The following is a 22,210-nucleotide window of genomic DNA, read 5'->3' as shown; positions in this document are numbered from 1 at the left end:
TGGATGCAGGGATTTATTTATTTATGCCTTGCCTTATTTTTTATAGGATTGCAAGTGTAAGAACTCCTACTGTAAAGTATGGAAACATAAATAAGGTTACAAAACCAGAACTTGGGAAAATGTACATAAAAGCAGAAAATAAGGCAAAGTGAGAAAAAAGAAAGTACAAATACATAGGGCAATAGGGCTTCCTGGTGACAATTGATCTGTAAATTTGGTTTAAACTTCTGGGGGTGGGAAGCCCACTATGCAATCCCTTTTGATAACCAGTATTATCATTTTGCAGCAGGGTCTTCACCTCTCTAAACTCAGAGTGTTTGCCCTCAGGGTTCTTTCTTTACTTCCTCTTAGAGCAGGTGCAAATCCCAGATCAGCCCACACCTGGCTCCTAGAATGACTTCACCTAAGAGCCAGTGCCAACCCCAGCAGAAGTCTGGAACAGTGAAGGGGCCTTGTTCAAGAGCAGACGTAGGAGATATTCTGTGAGGTTGAGCCCTTAACGGTCTCTTCTGTGTTTTTTGTCACTGCCAGTGGTGGTGGGTGGGTTAGTTTTTATACCAACTCTCTCGATACCTGTATCTCCGTGTTTGGGGTCACCATGCTGACTTGTGCCTGGCCCTGTATTATCCACTGATCCCCAGCTTAGAGGTCTCTCCAGTGTGTCCACTGTCATTTCTTTAGTCTCCTGGTCCTTCTGCCCTCTTGGACAATGCCCCAATACAGTCCAGATTATGGTTCAAAGTCTTCCAACCTATGCAATTTTAAACCGGGTGTATTTCAATTATATTCTCATCTAACTGCACATTGGATTTAAAAATCAGTGACAATTCTCCAGAAAAAGAAGAGGATTATCAAATCAGCTTGGTGAATGAGCAAAGGAAAATGGAAATAACTTAAAAAAAAAAAAAGACAGAATAAGAAGACCCAAACAAAGCCTCTGCTTTTCTTCCTTAATCGAAGACGGCACATTGCCCATGTGTTATTAAATGTATTGTCCTCATTGGTACTGTCTGTTACTTGGTCCTAAAGCAGGGGTTCTAAACCTTTGTTATTCCATGGGCCCCTTACTAAGTCCACACTATACTGTGTATTATTTCATACATATATCACACTGTACCACAAGAATAATGTTTTTTTAATTACAACTCAAGCTCACAGACCCCTTGTTTAGAACCCCTGCCTAAAGCCTGGAGGGCAGGCAGGAGACTTTGGCAGTGGAATCTGGCCTGGTGCCCGGCAGGACATTTAGTATGTAGGTCCAACGTATGTTCCTGATGATGAAAACCCAAGAAGAGTGGGAATAATTTAGAAACCCTTCAGAGGAAAGCAACAAAGATGGCCATTAAACAGTTGAAAAGTGATCTACACCTAAGGAAAGGTTTGTAGAAGTAGGCAATTCTGCCTGCAGAAGGGGCAGTTAAGTGTAGCATAATGGTAAATCCACACTTATGTGGTTTCTGTTATACAGAAAATCATGAAGAGTATTCTTCACTTGGACTAATTACAGAACACAGAGAAAAGAACCTGAGTGGCAATCAGAAATTTCTACTTTGTGCAAGGCAGCTTTTTTTTTAATGGAAGTTTTACTGACTAGATTTGGTTTTTGTGAGAGAGATGATAATTTCTCTTCTGTATATTTATTTAAAAACAAATAGAGGAGCAACCTCCTATCTTCCGAACATTTCCTTTTTTTAAAGGAATACCCTTATTGCTCACCTGCTGCAGTGTTCTTTGAGACTTTTTACCTATTCTTCATATACATGCATTTAATTTCCTATCAGACATGGGGCTAGGAAATAAAGGGCACTTGTTGTACTTGGTTTCGTGCCTGAACCCAGTTGTTGCACCCAGCTTCGACACGTTCAGCCTAAAACAAGGGCTTCCAGCAAGGACACCTTATAGCTGGTCATTTTCTGTAGTCCACTGAAATCCCAGATTATCTATTTTGAAGTCATAAATGTGCTAGCACCCAGAAACTGAACCTCCTATGAACCCATGTTATTTTTTAAGGTTGTTATAGGTGGATTTGGTTACTAATTTTTTATGGAGCAGAGAACACACTGTGCCAGAGAATATAAACAATGTCTCCTCGTGTATAAATCACCCTTCCTCTGTCCCATAGAATGCCCATTGGAACAGCTGGTATCTGAGGATGGTGGTTTACTTTAGACTTTGTTCTCAAGTAGATAAGAATTGTCAAACTGAGAAAGTATATATATGTACATATATATACATATATACATAAATATAATGTTTATATAAAATGGTGACATCTCAGGCATAAGGCATAAAATCACCATGATTTCGGCTTCATTTCAGTATTTGAGAATATAAACAGGCCCATTTGGTTGGATTTAGCTTGCTCAATTAAAGCTGAATTGATATAATACCATCAAACATGGTATTGACATTTGGTAGCATTCACGATGTTATTTATACTCAGTGTACTGAACGTCCATGCAACTGTTTACATTAGGGTCAAGCCTCCGGCTCCCTGTTTGTTGAGGTTCACCTAACATAGTTTAGCCCCATAAAGATTCCTGAAATGGGCTCTTCATACTAAAGTAACTCCATAGAAAGTCATGTATGTGTGGCATAGAATATACCAGCCATCTGTCCAAAAAATGTATCCATATGCTTCCCAGTATATTGGCAAATCAGACTTCAGCACAAATCCTTGTAAGCACGGTGAAGAATGAGCAGTTTCCACCTCTCCCCCATCAAATGCATTAACCTTAAATGACTTCCCATTTTACTACTTTCTCATGCATTATCTCATTTAATTTTCTCAATCACCCGGAGAGGTAAGTATCATCACCCCCATTTTATAAGGAAACTGAACCTTAGACTCGCCCCAATTTGAATAGTCAAAAAGTGTCAGAGCTTCTGAACTCTCAGCAAAGGGCATAAAATCATCTACACTACATTTGGCTATCACTGGGGTTTCTACACAGACACACACACAATTATACATGCCCATACTTATATCTATGAGCATAGGTGTGTGTTCAACAAAGCACCAGGTTAGCAAATACCCCTACCTCTTTGCTTGAAGAGTTTAGAATTTTACAAAATATGTATTGTAAAAACGTCAGAGTATGATTATGCCATTCTTTGAAGTCCTTGGAAGAAAGGCTTAATCAATTGAAGATACAATTAGGCTCACCTTTACAAATAGTAGGCAACTAGTCTTGTAACTTTCTTAGCACAGAAGAGAGAGGTTGTTTTCCTTTGTTCCAAAGTTTTGAATGTAGTAGTCACATTCTAAATATTTACTGAGTTGGATCTGCTCATCTTGCCCTCTACTTTTCCACTGCTCCAGTGCCAGCCAGGGAAAAACTGAACACTCCCTACTAGTCCCTTCTTTGAATTAAGATGCTAGGAACTCTGGCTCTAGAATACTAGCATATTATCTGACAATGATTAATCAGTTATTTCCTTTTAGCCTCTTAGCATAGGCTAAGTTAAAATTTAACTAGTCAAACATATGGCAAGACTTCAAGACAGTGCATTATCAAATAGATAAATTTTTATGTGCCTCCAGGAAAAGTTTAGAGTGAGGGGGCCTGAGCTTTATCAATACTTGTGCACAACATCAGTTGAAGTGGTTGCTGGACAGTAAATTTGCATAGATAAGAAAGAAGAGTTAAGAGGGTTCATACAATATAGATATGACTTAAGCATGAATCAAGGATAAAAGAAGAGAACATTGAATCTAGAGTTCTTTTGTCAGTAATCTTGCTAAATATTCCAGTTTTCATGTAATTTAAAAGGAAATCAATCTGAGCTGCTCGAATTCATATATTTAATTACATTCAGTTTCTCTCACTTGTACAGTACTAATTAATTCAGCCTGTCAGCATGATTTCTGTTAGGAACTCATGACAGAATAGTAGCAGAGGCAAATGCTTTACCAGTCAGTTCTACTGGTTCATATGGACTAGATAAATATGTAAAAATCCCCCAGACTAAAGCTCCCAGGGGCCCACAGTTGGGGTAGCATCTTGGACATCTAGATCTAGAGTTACATTCTTGAATATGGCAGCCACTCACCACATGGGGCTAATTACAAGTAAATTTAAATTGATTAAAATTAAACAAAAAATAATAATTTCCTCAATATCACTAGCTTCCTTCCAAGTGTTTAATAAGCATATGTGGCTGGTGGCTACTTACTGGACAGTGCAGTTATTGAATATTTTTGTCATCTCAGAGCTATTAAACAGCTCTGGTTCTAGAAAGCAAGACCTCCTCAAGTTTGGGCTCTAAGATTGAGTCTCGGGAGGAAAAGGAGAACCAGAAGAGGGATAGAAAGGACAAGGGTAGGGTTAAGAATGCTGACAGCCTGCCTTCCCAAATTCACCACATTGCTGGAGCAGGTATATGACACACCCACCTCAGCTATATATTCTCACCCAGTTTCAAAGGGACTTTAAGCAACCTGACCCTGCTCCAGATCAGGTTGAAGACAGATTGGTCAGAAACTTGAGCCTCATTGGTAACAAATTGCTTTGCTTAAATTTGCAAGGAATCAATTTTCCCCCACATGAAGACACACCCTAGCTGTTTAGTCTGTGTTTATAGGAAACAACACTCTCTCTGATCTTGCACATCTGAAGGGTTCCCAAGTCCTCCGAAGTGTTTGATGCTTCTCTCCTTTCCTCTAACCCCATAGCCCTCCCTGGTTCAGGTTCTTATTATCACTTTTGGAAGTCTCATAACTGGTTTCCTTACCTCCAATCTTTCTCTTTCCAAAGAACCTTTGATTCTGCCCCTGAACTTTTTCCCTAAGACACACATCTGATCACTTCTTTCTCCTTTGCAAGCATTGGTTAACTCTCGTGTTTTCCAATTCCAGATTTCTGGGATTTCTTTTCTTTTGATGTTCATGAAACAAACAAACAAAAAAACTGTGAGTCTTTATTATATATTACTGCCTGTAGTTTTGTAATGTCTCAATTATTCTTGAGTATTCCTGGGATGTGAATGCACATTCTGGTAGTCACTTGCTCTAATCAGTCACTCTACTGTCCTCATCTGGTTTCCTCTTGATACCTAGTAATTGTTTTTATACACTGGTGACATCTCTAGTTCCACTTTGCCTCAAGCAAGAACAATGGTCTTCTCTTCATTCTGAAGGCATTACCAGCCCAAAGCTATAAAGTTTATTTCACTCTCTTTCTGATAATCTCAGGACCACACAAGAAAGCTGCAAGGCAGAAAAGGCAAACTTTAGAACTCCGTATCAGATATCACTCTCCTAAAGAGAGGCCAGAACCCCATCCCTTGCCATGGGCTCAATCCAGGCACTGATCTGAGGTAATGCTTTGGGAGCCTGATACTACTCAGATCCTTGACCTTCCCTGCCCAAGTCCTAGGAACCCAGGAGTTCACTTTATTCAAAAGAAGCAAAACCTCAATTAGCATAATTTTCCACCCCAAGGAGACATTTGTTTCTTTGTCTTTCTGGACTGATTGTCAGACCAAACTTCTCTTTGCCTGACCCCTTTCTCTTGCTGCTGGATTCCAGCCCTCACTTTTATGTAAAGAAAAGTTCCAATAGAGTATTCTTCAAATTTGGAAATACTCATTTCCCAAAAAGATGGATTTTCTTTCCAGTCCTTGAACATGAACATATTTGTTGGAATCTTTTATAAAATAGGATCCCATCCATAATTTATGGGAGAGATTCCATACAATATGGTTGAGGGGGATGTGAATAAGAAGAAATACCAAAAAAACCGGGCCCAGTTTTGCCATTTACTGGATATGTGATTTTCATCTTCAGTTAATCTCTCTGCATTTCCATTCTCTTATTTACAAAGTAACAATATATTATATGCAAGATATAAACTGTGGGGCCCACATTTAGGGGTCATAATTACCATTGTTATTATTATCATAATCCAGGCATTCAAGGGTCACCATTCTCTACTATTTCATCCTTATCTTTTGCTCCTGCCCTATAAAACATCAGTCTGGATTAGTCATTTTTCCCCAAACAAGTATGACACTTTCCCACCATAAAACCCTAGCTCTAGGGCAGGAGCAGCAAACTATAACCCATGAGCCAAATCCAACCCAGCATCTGTTTTTGTAGGGCCCCCAAGCTAACAATGGTTTTTGCGTTTTTAAATGGTTGGAAAAAAATCAAAAGATAAATAGTACCAGGCAACACGTAAAATTCAACACATGAAAGTAGATGAAATTCAAATTTCAGGGTCCAGAAATAAAGTGTTATTGGAACACAGCCACGCCCATTTCTTTGTGTATTGTTTACAGCTGCTTTTGCACTACAGTAGCAGAATTGGGAAGTTGCTAAGGAGACTATATGACCCCCAAAACCTAAAGTAGTTACTATATCTGGTCCTTCAGAGAAAATGTTTGCCAACCTTGCTCAAAAAGTTACCTTCTTAGAATCCTTCCTTTGTGTCTATGACAGCGCATAGACTTATTGAGACCCAGTTAACATGCTACTTTCATTGAATCTTTCTCACTACCCAAGATTAGGCTGGGTGCTCCTTCTGTAGGTTTCACAACACTCACTCACACACAGTAGGTGCTCAGTAAACACATATAAGACAATTAAGATCTCATTTTCCCTAAAATTTATATATATTAATTTTCAGAGAGGCAGCGGCTATAACATATAACTTTGATTGCAATGTCTAAAACAGTGTTTTTCTTGGAGAAAATATTTGCTAAATAAAATATAGCTATCAATAGATATAATAGCAACATTTTACAGGAGGGCTTCCAATGTGCCAGGCACAATGCTGAGTGCTTTATATCTGAGTAGAAGATCTAATCTGTTTACATAACAACCCCATGAGTCAGATATGATTATGTCCATTTGACAGGTAGGGAGATTAAATAACTCACCCAAAGTTTTACAGTTGGTATATGGCAAGAGAGAAATTTGAATGCAATCACATTAGGAATGATGCCAGCCAAACTCATGAAAATCCTTAAAACAAAAAGCCAAGGAGTTCACTTTTGATGCTGTGAACAAGAGTTCTCAAAGCGTAGTCCAGGAATCTCAGGGTCTCTAAGTTTTATAGGGGACTACAAGGTCAAAAATTACTTATAGAACAATACTAAAATCGCCTTTACTGTTTTACTTGCATTCTCTCACAAGGGCACAGTGGAGTTTCCCAGAGGCTACCTGACAGTGATATCACAACAGATTGACTACAGAAGCAGGTAGAAGAATTCAGCTGCCTTCTATTAAGCTAGACATTAAAGAAGTTAGCAAAAATGGAAAACATCACTCTCCTCACTATTATTTTTTTTGTTTTGGAAAATGTGGCTATTTTTATTTAAAAACATGCTTATGTTTACATGTAAAAGGTATATATTTTAAATTAATACTTTTTAAACTTCTGTTTTGGTTTCTAACGTGGTAAATATTGATTGATATAACCCACATAAATAAAAGCTCTTTGAAGTCCTTGGCAATTTTTAAGAAAGAAAAATGATCTCAATAACAAACAGGTTTGATAACCGCTTGTGGCAGTTTGAGATTATTTTTGTGAATCCACCCCCCCCCAAAAAAAAAGAGATTATATTTGTAAACTGGTCTGTTCCTCTGAGTGTGATACCTTTTGATTGTATTAAATTCAAAGGTTTTAAGTGTACTTAATAAAATCAATTTAGGACCTTTGATTCGACCACGTCAGTAGGACATGACTCAGAGTTAAATCCCTGCCCCCATGGTGGGCTGATAAAAACAGACACTCACTCAAGAAGAAACATGGAAGAATAGAGAATTTTGTCATTTTGGTCCTCCCATGTGACAGAAAGGAGAAGGCTCAAACAGCTAAAGCCCTGGGAAGAGAGATGAGCCATTTGCCTGCCAGTTTGTGGCACAAGAGAACAGAGCAGCTGAGCAGCTGAGAAGGTCCTAGAGACCACGCAGAGATCACCCAGCATCTTGCTTCAACACGTGGCAACTGACTTCTGTGAGAAAGCAACCTCGAGTTGGACTCTTTAGGGCCTTGTAACTGTAAGCTTTTACCCCCAAATAAATATGCTTTATAAAAGCCAACAGATTTCTGATACTTTGCATCAGCACTTCTTTGGTAGATAAATGCACTACTGATGTTGGTAACAGGGAACCTTTAAATTACTTAGAATAAGGGAGTGACATGGTGAAAGGAAAGCTACATTAAGAGAGCTGGGGCTTCCAGTGCCAAATGTAGGCAGCAGCAAGAGGCAAGAGAAGGGAATATGGCAAGAAAAAATGAAATGCTGAGAGGCTCCTCAGACATAGCTGTGAAACCCAGCCCTGCTATTCACTGTGTTTGTTCTTGGGTAAATTGTTCAACCTCTTTCCAAGTTGGTTTTCTCTTCTCTAAAATACGGTTGGTTACAGTCATTCCTTCCGTAATGTATGATGAATCAATTGTGTTGATAGAGCTGAGGCCATTTCAGACAACCAGCTAAACCCCAAACCCTAGAAGAGCCCAGTCAAGATCAGCAGAGTCACGTACCCAACTGCAACTGACCACAGATGCATGAGTGAGGCCAGCTGAGATGAGAAGCCAGCCTGTAGACGCATGAACAATAATAAATGGTTAATTTTCAAACTGTTGAGTTTGAGGTAGATTGTTATATAGCAATAGCTAACTGATACAACGGGTAACTATGAGAAGTAAATGAAATCTGGTAAATAATAATCATTTTATCTTTGGGGCTCATCCTAGGAAACATATCCGAGTGGACTTGCTTCCTGCATCCCTGGTCTCTACCTTAGCTCCTTGTCCCCAGTCACTGCCTGGGCTGCTTCCATATACTGGGAACCACCAGCCCAACTTGAACACTTTCTTACTACTGCTCACTCTGAGGGAATCTTGTCTCCAAATTAACTAGAGTTGCTGGTGAAGTTTGGATACGAGGCTGTCTGCTTTCACTGTCAGAGTTTCAGCCAGTTGAGATGTATTCTAGAATCCCCAAGTAGACTCTTGCATGCATATACCTTGGGAGCAGTATGAAAGGTGGTAGTCAAGTCGATAGGTCTGTCAGATGGAGCCTCAGAGGCGGGGGGGGGGGGGGGGGGCAAACAATAACAAACACGGTTGGTTTCCATCAGCCCCCCAACCCCTGCTCCTCTGGAATACAAAGCAGTCATTTGGGGTCTGCCTATAGTAACTCCCTAAGTCTCTGAAACCAAAAGCCATAAAATCATGCCAAACAGGAGGCATTCAGCACCCATTACATAAAAATGACTTTTAAAGAAGACAGACTAGGTTCAAAACAATTTCCTGGAGGATAACTGATTTATCACCTATTTTCTGAGCTCTCTTCCAAAACCGAAGTTCCTCCCACAACTCCCAACCAGAGTCCACTCAGCCAGATTCCTTTTAAAGATCTGCCCTAGCAGAGAAAGAAGCCTGTGCTGCCCTGGTAACAGCCTTGTAAAGAAGGACAGCTTGTAATGGATTGTAATAGAAAATGGGAAGGCTTGTTTTTACAGACACTCAAATATTTAACAGTGTTCCTAGATGTATATAATTCAGAACTGAATTGAGCCCACAGCTTGAAATTTTTTCCTTCTGTGAATGAAGCCTTGCTGTTCTGTTTTATTTTAACCAAAGCAGTGGTGTGTCCTCATTTGCTACCACTCAGGGTTAAAAATCTCAATTTAGTGTCTATCAGATTTAGGCCAGAGTTTGCCTGCATAAGTAAAAGAAATCAGCATGATTTATCACAAAGTTTGGGTGTGTCTTTTCCCTTTACAGTCCTTGGCCATGTAAATGTACACATGCTGCTAGTCCAAAATTCTGTGACAAAGTCACTATGTTCCACCTGAAAAGTATCTTAGATCTTCCAAGGCCAAGTTGGCCATGATATTTCTTAAGGTTAATTTACAATCAGCCTTTGTCCTCCCTATGATTTAAAAAAATAAAGAGAAAGAGAGAGAGAGAGATGGATAAGTAAGCAATTTTCCAGGCATTCAAGAAGTTGTTAGTCCAGAGAAGAGTCAGAGCTTGTGGCATATCCTGTTTGCAACTGCATAAGTAAACTATAACTATAGCTAAATGAACAAACTTCTGTATTTGATAATTAGGTTTAAAAAAAAAAAAGATTCAAAGGGTACATTGCTCTCTTTTGAGAAGACTTTTTGGAGAGAATAACCAGGCCCTTAATTATACCACATGTTCAGGAAACTTTTAAAATTGAGGTTATGGTTGTAAATCCCAATTTTGTGTGCACTTGTGTGGTCTTTCATATGTGTCCCCGGCAAAGAGGTCCAGAGTTTTCCTAAAAGTTTGTCTTTCGGGTCAGTTCAAAAATCTAGAGGAAGAATATGAGGGGAGGATTGAAGAGACGTGGATACTGTTTCCAGTTCTGTCCTGGACATGGTCAGGGTGGAAGGGACACAATGAGCTGTCCCATGATGTGCCACAGGAACCCTAAAGGCAAACTTCACGCTCAACACAGTTTTACCTGAGACTAGTCCTGGTAGAGACTATAAAACAGAAAACCATGCACAAAACTGTCTTTGTCCAAAAATATGTATTGAGTTTTTTAAATTATAAATTGAAATCTCAAGATATTTAAGAGATTTGAGAAGGGAAATGACAATTTTATAGTACACAAATAGAAATTATTGGCTAAAAAGCAGGGAAATAATGACCTCCAGTTTAGAGGTTGTACCTCTGAAATGAAAATAGCTCTGGCAAGAAGTAAAAAAGAATTAATTTTTAAAAGTTTGCCACAAAGAAAGAAAAATATAATTTTAATAGAATAGATGATTATGAGTTTGAGAGTAGATGAACTTAGACCCAGAAACACATGTACTTTCTATTTAAGTCATTTGTGAAGGTTTTCACACTTTTACCATCATTAATTAAAGCTCCAAGTAATGGCTAAAACATCTAACACCAAACCACCATCTAACAGTTCTAAAAAGTTATATTGAAATATTAACACACCTTTTAGGGAACTGTAAGTATAAATATTTAGAAGGAGTTTGCTTGTGAGGACACTTCACATGATAAGAGAAAGTTTAAAAATAGTTTGCTCTTGGCATTTAAAAAATGACCCAATCCTAGGATGATTTTAGATTTTCCCTGTGTCTTGAGATAATCCAGGAGAATTCAATAACAGTTGCCCCCTCCCTCCACAATCCCACCAAGGACATGGTCTCAAGATTTACTTGATAGGGAAGTAGATGTGGTTCAATTGATAGAGCATCTACCTACCACATCGGAGGTCCTGGCCCATGTGGTGAGCTGGCCCACACACAGTGCTGCCACACGCAAGGAGCGCCGTGCCACTCAGGGGTGTCCTCTGCATAGGGTAGCCCCACACGCAAGGAGAGCCGCCCCATGCAAAAAAAAAAAGCACAGCCCGCGGAGGAGTGGTGCCGCACACACAGAGAGCTGACGCAGCAAGAGGACACAACAAAAAGAGACACAGATTCCCGGTACCACCGAGAAAGCAAGCAAATACAGAAGAACACACAGCAAATGAACACAAGAGAGAAGACATCGGGGGGGGGGGGGGGGGCGGAAATAAATAAAATAAATCTTTTAAAAAAAATTTACTTTATAAGAAGGGGTACTTAGTGAAATGTGCTTTACTGTCTCACTGCGAAAGCTAGGGAGTGGGCTCTAAATTGCATTACTCATATTTGGGACAGAAATAGCTGGGTCAAAACTGAGAGCCTAAGAAAAGGATGACTCTGAACCCCAAGGTAGGGGGTTCAGTGGTTGCCAAGATGGGGTCTGGCTCCCAGAGAACAATTTTGAATGAAGGTCTTGAAGATAAGAGCTACTCAGTAGATCAGAACCAAATAGGCAAGCAAAGGTCTGGCTTCAGAAAACAAAGGTTAATATTAATAGCTGTCATTTATCGAAGTACTAGCCATATGCCAGGTACTGTGCTAGTCTCTTTACAAGTATGTATTTGGTTAAGCCTCAACACCAACAGACTCTGTTATTAGGATATAGGTACCCAGGGTAAGTAAATTGCTTAAGGTCAGGCACTACTGGAGGTGACAAAGGCAGGATTTAAACCCTGGCAACTGGCTCCAGTATTCCAGGACATTATCTCAGTACTGCACAGACTCACCAGACAGTGGAAAACAAGCAGAGAGAGTTGCAACACTACCCTGTAGAACTTGCAATGATGTTGGAAATATTCTATATTTACACTGTTCAGTACAGTAGCTCCTAGACACATGTAGCTATTGAGCACTTGAAATGTGGCTGAGGAAGTGAATTTTTAAAATGGTATTTAATTTTCATGGATGTACATTTACTTTTAAAAAGCTCTGTGTGGTTAGTGGTTACTGCAGGGGACAGCACAGGTTAGAGTCCCAGCACAAACTTCACTAGGAACTATAGGCACGCAGATAGCAGATCCCGAAGGAAGGCAAATATTTGGAAAGCCAAAGTCATCTTTCTTACCAAACTAGTCTTTCATTGAAAATTCTCCAGTGGCTCTATAATGCTTTCAGGGAAAAAGTACAAAATCTCTCGCATGGCATCAAGGGCCTTCACACATTGCATTCTTGGCCGAGTAGCTCCATTTCTTCCCAGGCTGTCTTATCTGCCTGTCTTAATTTCTTAGGACGGCTGCAACCAAGTGCCACAAACCGGATGGCCAAAGCAACAGAAATGTGTTGTCTCATAGTTCTAGAGACCAGAGGTCTGAAATCAAGGCGTGCTCAGGGCCACGCTTCCTCTGAAATCTAAGGTTCTGGGGGGAGCTTGCCAACAATCGATTCAAAGTGTGCCTCCATCACATGGCGTGCGCGCTCTCTCTCCCCATCCCCTCTCTCTCTCCCTCCTTCTCTCTCTCTCTCTCTCTTTTTCTTACTGTCTAAATTTCCATTCCTTTTAAGTTATGTTGGATTAGGACCCCCACCCCAATCTAATTTGGCCTCTTCTTAAATAATAGTATTTCAATGGTCCTACTTCCATACAGGATCACATTCCTGGGACCGGGGCTTAGGACTTGAAGACAAACTTTTTGAGGGAACACAGCTCAATCCCTAACACTGCCCCCATAGCAGGAGCACCCCAGTGAACTACAGTTTGTGCTTGTCACCCTGACAGTATGCGTCCCTTCACCTATCCCAGGTCTCCTTTTCTAAACCTGCCCAGCTCAACCTTCAAGGTCCTGCATCAGAGTCACTGCATCAAGAAAACCTTCCCCCAAACTGAGTTTGTCAACCCTTCTCTGCTCTCCTGGGCTGGTCTTGCATAGCATCCTCTGCATACCTCCAAAATACACATAATCAATGGGTTGATATTCGGATCCTGCCTGGGAAGATGTGAGCTTCTTGAGGGCAGGGATTGTTCCCTTTGCTTAGAAATCCTCAGTTTCTCCTCCATCAGTCACTGGGCCCAGAGTTGGTGCTCCAGAAATGCTCATTGAGTGAGTGGTTGAAAAGCTGCCAGCAACAAGACAAGCAAGAACAGCTACCTTAAGAAGGCCCCAGAGAACTGAAGTCGTTCTTGACTTGTGTTATTGATTCTGGGACCAAACCCAGGAGACTGAAGGTCAGAGGAAAACAGATGGTGGAGAGAATCAGCGGCTTCTGACAGGCACAGTCTAATCTTTATTTGCCTTGTACATCCTCTCATATTTAGACAGCACCTTCCTGATATTATCTCCCTAATCTTCCCATTAGGGAAGTGAGAAGAGAAGAGTGAAAATGACTTGTTCAAGGTTATAAAAGGCAGAGCAGTAACAGAAAGTATTTTAACACCTTCTAACTAATCCTAGCCCAACGTGCATAGGATTTAGGATGTGCTACATTAGCACTTGAAAAAAATAACTTTCCAGAAAGTAATTATGACTTGGCTCTGTGCCTCAGCCTTATACCTAGATGCCCAGTGGGACGATGTATGCCTGCCAGTTTTGTGGAAAGCAGCATACAATAGAATTTAACAATGTGGCAATAGGTGGATGAGGAAGTAGGGGTGGGAGGGTGTGTGTATGTGTGGTGAGAACACCTGCAAGACCGTGAGGACAATGAGGGAGAGAAGACGGTGGGAGGACAAGCATCTCCTGGCAAGGGGCAGGGCAAGGTAACACCAACAAAGACCTGGAAAGAAAATAATATCAAATAAATGATCATAGTGGAATGAGCAATAAAATGAATAAACAATTAAAAATACAACTATAGCTGATTACTTTGTACTTATTATGTAAGGGTACAAAGTATGTGTTATTTTTAATTTTTACTATAATTTGAAAAGGCAAGTACTGCCACGTCCATTTTCTGGTTGTGAAAATGGAGGCTCATAGAAGCCAAGTATTTTTTCAGTGTACACAGCTATTAGATGGTAGAAGATGGCATTGAACCCAAGGGTGCTGTGCAGGCTATTCTGACTTCCTCCATGCAAGATTAGAGAGAGAAGCCCCTACTACAAAAAAGGCAAATATTCTTTTCATTGAAAAATGGACCCTCACTGGCACAGCCTTCTGTTCCTTCCTTATAGAATAAGCCTGGCCCTCCAGAAAACACAAACTTCAGCAAAGCCCATTTGTGTATCTCCGGATGCAAGAATTTCCCAAATGACTGTACAATTGACCTGCAACATTTTCTCCTCTCTCTGAAGTCTTTGGTGTCCAAAGGGAGTGTTTAAGGTACAGCACTGCCACCGAAAATGCATTCCTTGACAGTCAACATGTAGCTTTTGCCTAGAAAATACCTTCTTATGTTACAGAAATAAGTGTCTTTAATTAAATATAGCAACAAGGGACTACTAAAAAGGGTGAAATTGTTTTTCACAATGAGATACTCCTGCCCACTGCCATATGCACCCATTGAGTTTTCAGCAAAGGAAAACATATGTTTGCTGTAGGAAAATCAGAGGCACGACTGAAACAGGTGTCTGCCTTGGTAAGAGGGGAACAAGGCAAGTGTGTGTGGATAGCAGTAGAGAAAAAACAACAGAGAGGTACTTGTAGATTTTTCTGGCATGCAAAATCTGTGTTCCCAAATCCCATTCTTTGATTCTTTACCAGGGACCAAGAGAAAGTAGGAAAATCACGTAGAATATTTTACAAAGTACGTCCACACATTTTTAGTTATGTTTTTATTTGTATCCCCACTGACTAGATTAGAAAAAAGAAGCCTCAGAGAAGAGAGAGAAGCTTGCAGAGCCATTTAAAGTGTAGGGAATCCCCCTACCCAGATCTTTCCTTGTCTCCGAGGAAAAAACAGGTGAATGAAATACATGATGCAAGGAAAAGAAAGAGATTAAATAAATCACAGCATTCCATAATTTAGAGTGGATGTACTTAAGTTCAATTCAAATATCTTCTCATGTATGTTCTGCCTTTATTTCTCCTCTCCTCAACACAACTGTGAAGAAACAAAGCCAGGACCCTTGGGCTGGCCTCTTCGTTCTATGCCATCCTCTTCCCCCGCCCCCAACAAGACCCATATATACAAACAGAAGCCTTGTTTCATTTACCCTACATCTAACCCAGCCCCTTTCTACTCCAAATTACGGTCCTAATAAACCTGCAGCAATAGCAAGGCCTAGAAGCTTGGTAGAAATGCACAATTTCAGGTCTCTTCCCAGCCTACTGAACTTAACAAGATCTCCAGGTGTACATATTAAATCTGAAAAGCACTAATCTAGAAAGAGATTTGTTCTACATCCCACTTTAGATTCTGGGTGTTAGTAGTGTTGAAGTATTGGCTGTTAATAAATATATGAGCCACCCTCAGATGGTTCAAGGTGATGCTCAGTTAAAACCCCATACCCCTAAGATGTCCTGAAAGATTAATACTATTGGCATTTTAGCAGGCCAATGAGGGGATAGTCTTTCTGTTCCCAATGTAAAACCATGTCGTTGGCCACTACCTCTTCCACTAAGGCCACCAAACAACACAGTCTTCATTCTCTCCTTATGGCCCAATGTAAGGAGCACCGGCCTGCAGCTGTCAAGCCTGAGCTCCAGGTCCAGTTCGGCCACCATTGAACTGAATGACCTTGGGCTGTGCCCCCCACCTGCTTAGACCTCAGTTTCCATCTTTATAAAATGAGTGCACTAAATGAGGATCAATTTTTTCAATTGTTTCCCACCAAATATTAGCTTGCAAGAGATTCTCTCTCTCTTCCCCACTTGTTCCCTCTCCTTCCCTTTCTCTGTCTCTCTCTCTTAGTCTCACATGCACAAAGTTCATTAGCCGAATTTTAGGGAATTTGCTCTTTTGGAGATTCAGAATGTACTTACATATTAGCCTGAAAAGTGCTGTAGGAAAGCCCTATAGTCTGAGGTTAAGCAAGCCTTTCATAAATGTAATGTACCCAAAAGACTGGTACCCCCTGACTTTATTTTTGTTTACCTGTTCATTTGTTGATTAACATTTGTGTTCATAGATTATACTTGGAGAAAAACTGACTAGAAGGCCTCAAAGGACTCATTCAGCTCTTCCATTTTATCATTTTACCACCTTATCACAGGATTCTGCTATTTTCTAAACTCATCGTCTTGATTTTCAAAATTCAATACTAACAATCATTATTTATACCAGATTTTGCTTTAGAGGGCAATAGATTCCATATCAGATAACTTTGTTTCTTGTTTCTACTTTAAATCCACATTAATCTGAAACAATTAATTGACTTGGTACAACTAACTCTTACCCTTTGTGACTCAAATGATCACTGACAGTCTAGATGAAAGGGGTTGTGCTATATTTGCTCAACTCTAGACACCATTATTTTAAAATAAATGCACACCAAACCACACCTTTGCCTTCCCACACATATCCTGGACCCATGTATATTCAGGATCTGTGAAATTATACTTTTTTTCAAAATACTTAGGAAAAGTTTTATTCCTGTTTAGCCTTCCCTCCCAAATTATTTTACAAATAAATATGTTTTTGTGGGTTTTTTCCCACAAAGAGATGATGCATCTTTATTCACTGGACCACACCACTTCCATCATGACCTTTGGTTCTTTATCCTAATTTTGACTTTTATGACAATAACTATGTCATAGTGACAAATGACAAAACACTTTTGTCTCAAGCTCTATACTTCATTTGTTCTAGTCCTATCCTTTTGTAGCACAATTTGTTGGTGAGTTTTCCTTCTGTGTTTTTTCCTTTTTTTTTTTTTTTGCCATACACAAACAAATTTGTCAATAACTCTATAGCAATAAGCAATTAATCAAAGTGTAATTTGCCATTACAACAGGAAGCTGGATAATAAAAGGTCCATATAAATTTATGGACAGCAATAACATCTGAATTAGTGGAACCAAACAGTGATAAGGCTAATCATATTGCTTATTTCAAAGTGTAGACAAGTTTCCTGAGAGGATCAAAGATAATATCCTCCTCTCTTCCATGTGTGCTGCAGCAGGAAAGAGGGATGGTGGGGTGGGAAGACACAAACACGAGTGTTATCTTTTTCCTATGACAGAAATCTAGTGATAAATAAAAATAAAAGCTAGGTTCTTCAGCAGTCCACATTTTCAAAAACAATTACTGAGTTATCTGGAAACCTGTTAGAAAATTCAGCTGTTCCCCCAAGATGCCACATGCCTCATACAGGCCGGCATGTGTGTTCATGATGTATAAGAGGTGGTATTTGAAGAAGGCCTGTTGTGTGATTGACCGTTGATTCATGCTTAGCACTGTGTGTGGCCAGATCAACCTTTCATCAAACAAGCCCTTGTTGCAAATCTCAGTGATTTCAATCACGAGGTAATTTTCCTTATTTTAAATACAAGTGTAAACACAATTTGAAAACTGGTCCTTTTACCTGTGGAAGCAATGTGAGAGCTGATGTGAGATAGAGTTGGACAACATTTGCATAAATAAAATACCAGTTGAAAATTTTAAATGCTAAACCTTCTATTCCAAACGATTTTTATAACTGATAGTAATTTTATTCCAATATCTCTCACCTATTTATCACTTACCCTTGATCTAACATGCTTACCTGTCCTTCATAATAATTCAGATTAGCCTGATAAGACTTATTTATGGAAAAAAAAAAAGTCTGATTACTACCCAAAAGCGTATTTTGCTATTGACTGATTTGATTAATTCATTTCTCCACAATTTTTCCCTTAAAACTTACAGGTCTGTAAATTATAAGCGACATCAACTTGCCATACCAACGTTGCCACTTGAACCACATCATGTAGGAGACTAGCTCCAGGTACTAGAATCATTAACTAAGGATATTAAACCCGTAAATATGATCTTGCTGTATGAGTTTTACCAAAGAAAAGATTCTCATATTGCCACCAATTAATGCTAAGAAAATTAAACATCATTTACAAACAAGATTAAAGACATTTTTCCTTCCACAACCAATTAAGAAAATCAGAAGGAAAATGTTTTGATTCATGTTCATCATATATATGTAAATATATCACATAATGGCTCATATTTAGCAAATAGGAAATACCAAAACATAAATGAAAAATATTTTGGCATCTGTCCGGCCCTTGAGCTGGCTATAGCGTAAAGTGTGATTTCAGTGTTTTCAGTACTGCTGGTAAACAATCACTGATCTGAATAAATTAATTACAGATTATTTTTATCAAACACAGAGTGAACATTTAAAGCACAATGAGGGAGGGCCCTCACATCCAGCAGGTGAGAGACAAGTATCACTGAATAAATCGATACAATTGAAGATAGAAATCCTGGGCATCAGGTCAAAATGGCACTGTGACCTCAAACTTTGAGGGAACCTGCTTCACTCTAAACCCAGCAGTAAATGATAAAGTAATTTAATTACTTTTTTTAAAAAAGCAAGAGAAGTCATTTTCTTGGGCAGAAAGAACAATGGGACCTACTCACACAGTTGCAAGAAGGAAGACTGTAGCCACGCGCCTGCTGGCACCCAGGTCCAGGTCGGTGGGGAAGAGCGATCAAGGGCAGCCCGTGTGGGGTGATGGGCAGCATCAGGTTCACGATGCTAAACTGGGGCTTGGGCCAGAACTCCCAACACAGCAACATAGCTGAAGTAGCCTGCACCTTGTCCCCAGGGCTTTGGGGTGTGTACAGCTGCATACCTGCCGCAAGAGCACGGGAGGAAGCAGAGAAGCCCAGCTCAGTAACTGGATCTGTGCTGTCCACAAAGGGAACAGGGCATGGAGCCCCACGCTGCCCAAACAGGACTGCCGTTGAATGGGACCCGGCAGAGGAGACTCTCCAATGACCAGACTGGAATGACTGGGCAAAGAGAGAAACAACTGCCTCTCAAGATGAGCATGCAGATGAAAACTCCAGAGTGTGTGCGGAATTAACACTGAGAAAGAGAGCAATGAAGAGATGGGTTATTAACTGAGAGTCTGCTACAAGAAAGCTCTTGGTTCCAGCTGTGGGAGCCTAGCACTCATGCACTCCCTCCTCAGGGCTATCTTACTAACTTAAGGGTGTGGGTGTGGAAATGTTTTGTATGGATGTGAGACAAGGTCAGACTCTGGAAGTCAACTAAAGCACATGTCACACTTTTCATGGCAATGATAATAAAATACACATGGATAGCTTCAGAGTCACTGAACTGTATGATTTAATATGTCATTTTCCAGAACTCCAAGATAATTTGCTTTAGTATATACTTGCACCATTAATACTCATTATTAAGAGAAAGGAAGTTCCATCATGTTAACATTTATAATTTAGTTCCTAAGGAGAGGTAAGAAAACACTGCATTAGAAGTAGATGATTTGAGTTCAGATCCAAGCTGTTCGGTTCCAGGCAAGACATGTAGCCATCTCTGAATCTCACTTTCTCATCTGTAATATTATCTGATCACTGCAAAGTTGAGATCACAAGAAGGCAATGCATCAAAGCATCTCTCCTCTGACTCAAATCTCATAAATTGAAAGAAGATAAGATATAAATCCATAGCAGTGCTTAAAAACAAGATGGAAAGTCATTGGTGTACCAGAGATTTGGAGGCATTCCTGGGGTTAAAAGGAGATAGACCGCTATTAATGGAGAAACAGGAGCAGAGAAACCACAAACTCAAAAACATTCAAGAGAGAGAAGCAGAGCACTTCCACAAATCCAGGTTTAACCAAAATTCAGGAAGATACATGCCAAGAATAAGACAAACGCACTGGGCAATTATCAGAGGCAGTAAAGAGTAGCGTTTAAAACAGATGAAATCATACAGGATCAGTACATACTGGAGCTGCCTAAACTGACTCAAGAAAGTTGATAGCATTTCTTCCCAAATCATGTTGGTAGCTTGAAATTCTCAATGATCTGTGTATTTACACCAAGAAAATAGGCAAATACCATAAATTAGGGTTTTTAAAAACTGTTTTAGCTAGTTTAATTTTTGGATAGCCGGTTGTTAAAAAATTGCATATATACTTTTGTGTCTAGCTTTTTTAGGCATCTTAAAGACTGGAATTTGTTCAGTTGTAGCATTTATCATTAATTCCTTGATATTCCTGAACAGCATTCCATTGCCTGAATATACCACAATTATTTATTCATTCCCTTGTTGATCATTTGGATTGTCTAAATTTGGCTATTATTATTACTTCTACTATCAGCATGCTTCCATGAGTCTTTTGGTTGACATATGCTTTCATTTCTCTTGAGCTAGAAGTAGAATTGCTGGGACTTGAGGTAATTGCATGTTCAACTTTATAAAAAACCACCAAAACTTTTTCCAAAGTGGTTATACCATTTTATACTCCCAGCAACAATATGTAAGTGTTCTGGTTATTCCAAATCCTCACCAATATTTAGAGCTATCAGTATTTTTAAAATTTTTGCAAATCTCGTAGATGTAATAGGTTTATAATGATATCTGTCTACAGTTTAATTCATTTTAATGATGTTGAACATTTTTTCATGTGTCAACCGGTAATTCATATATATTCTTTTTTTTTTTTTTTTTTTTAAGGGATACAAGAGATTGAACCCAGTACCTTGTACTTAGGAAGCAGGCACTCAATGACTGAGCCGCACAGCATCCTCATACATATTCCTTTGTGAATTGAATGATCATCTTTTTCCATTTTTATTTATCTTTTCCTTGTATATTTGTAAGAATTTTTATACTTTCAGGATACAATGGCTTTATAAGATATATGCATGCATGTATATATATCAAATTTTTCCCAGTCTCTGGATTTCTATTTCATTTTCTTAATATGTTTTAAAGAACAAAGTTTTAAATTTTGATGAAGCAAATTTATTGTTTCTTTTTCTGAAAGAAAATGGTTATGCTTTCTGTGTCTTGTCAAAATTTTGCCTACCTACCTGAAAATTTGCAAAGGTATTCTCCTTTAATTTCTTTCATAAATTTTTATGAGTTTACTTTTAAATTTAGACCTATAGTACATCTTAAAATAATTTCTGTGGAAATGATGAGATGGGGTACAGTTGATTTCTCTACCCTATAGATATAGTGGTTTCCGCATCATCTCATTGACCATTATGTGTGGGTCAATTTCTAGATTCTCTATTCTGTTCCATTAATCTAACTAATCTAGCATTATGTCAATAATACACAGTTTTGATTACTGTAGCTTTATAGTAAGCCTTAAAATCAGGAAGTAACTGTGCTCTTTCTCAACATTGTTTTATCTATCATATGTCTTTATTGTTCCACATAAATATTAGAACTTATATTTAAATATAAATGTGAAAATTTATATTTAAAGGCCAGCTGGAATTTTTATTGTGTTAGATCTATTAATCAATTTGAAGATAATTGGCATTATAAACTTTTTGAGTATTCCAGTTCATGAACGTTTCATCCTTTTATTTATTTAGATACTTCTTAATTTCTTTAGGCATTTACATTGTATAGCTCTTACACATCCTTCATTAACATTCTTCCTGAGTATTTTATGTTCTTTGATGTTATTGTAAATGTCATTTTAAAATTTTATTTTCCTAATGCTTATTACTCATATATAAAAATACAGTGGATATTTGTACACTGACCCTATATCCTGTATCCTTGAAGTTTCTTTAGGATTTTCTATGTACCCCAATTTGATGCCTGGTATTTTCTTCCTTGCATTTTCTTGTCTATTGTACTGGCTAGGACCACCATTTCAATGTTGAATACAAGTTTTAAAAGTGGACAACCATGATTTGTTCTCAAGATAGGGAAAAATGGTCAATCTTTTTACCTTAAGGGTAATGTTATATGTATGTTGTTGGTAAACAACCTTTAACATAAATTCCTAGTTGTTGAGAGAGTTGCTTTTTTAAAAAAATATTTATTTTATT

Source organism: Dasypus novemcinctus, chromosome 7 (assembly GCF_030445035.2).
Source record: "Dasypus novemcinctus isolate mDasNov1 chromosome 7, mDasNov1.1.hap2, whole genome shotgun sequence".
NCBI classification, from domain to species: domain Eukaryota; kingdom Metazoa; phylum Chordata; class Mammalia; order Cingulata; family Dasypodidae; genus Dasypus; species Dasypus novemcinctus.
The sequence above is the reverse complement of the archived record's forward strand: the minus strand, read 5'-3'. Positions refer to the sequence as shown.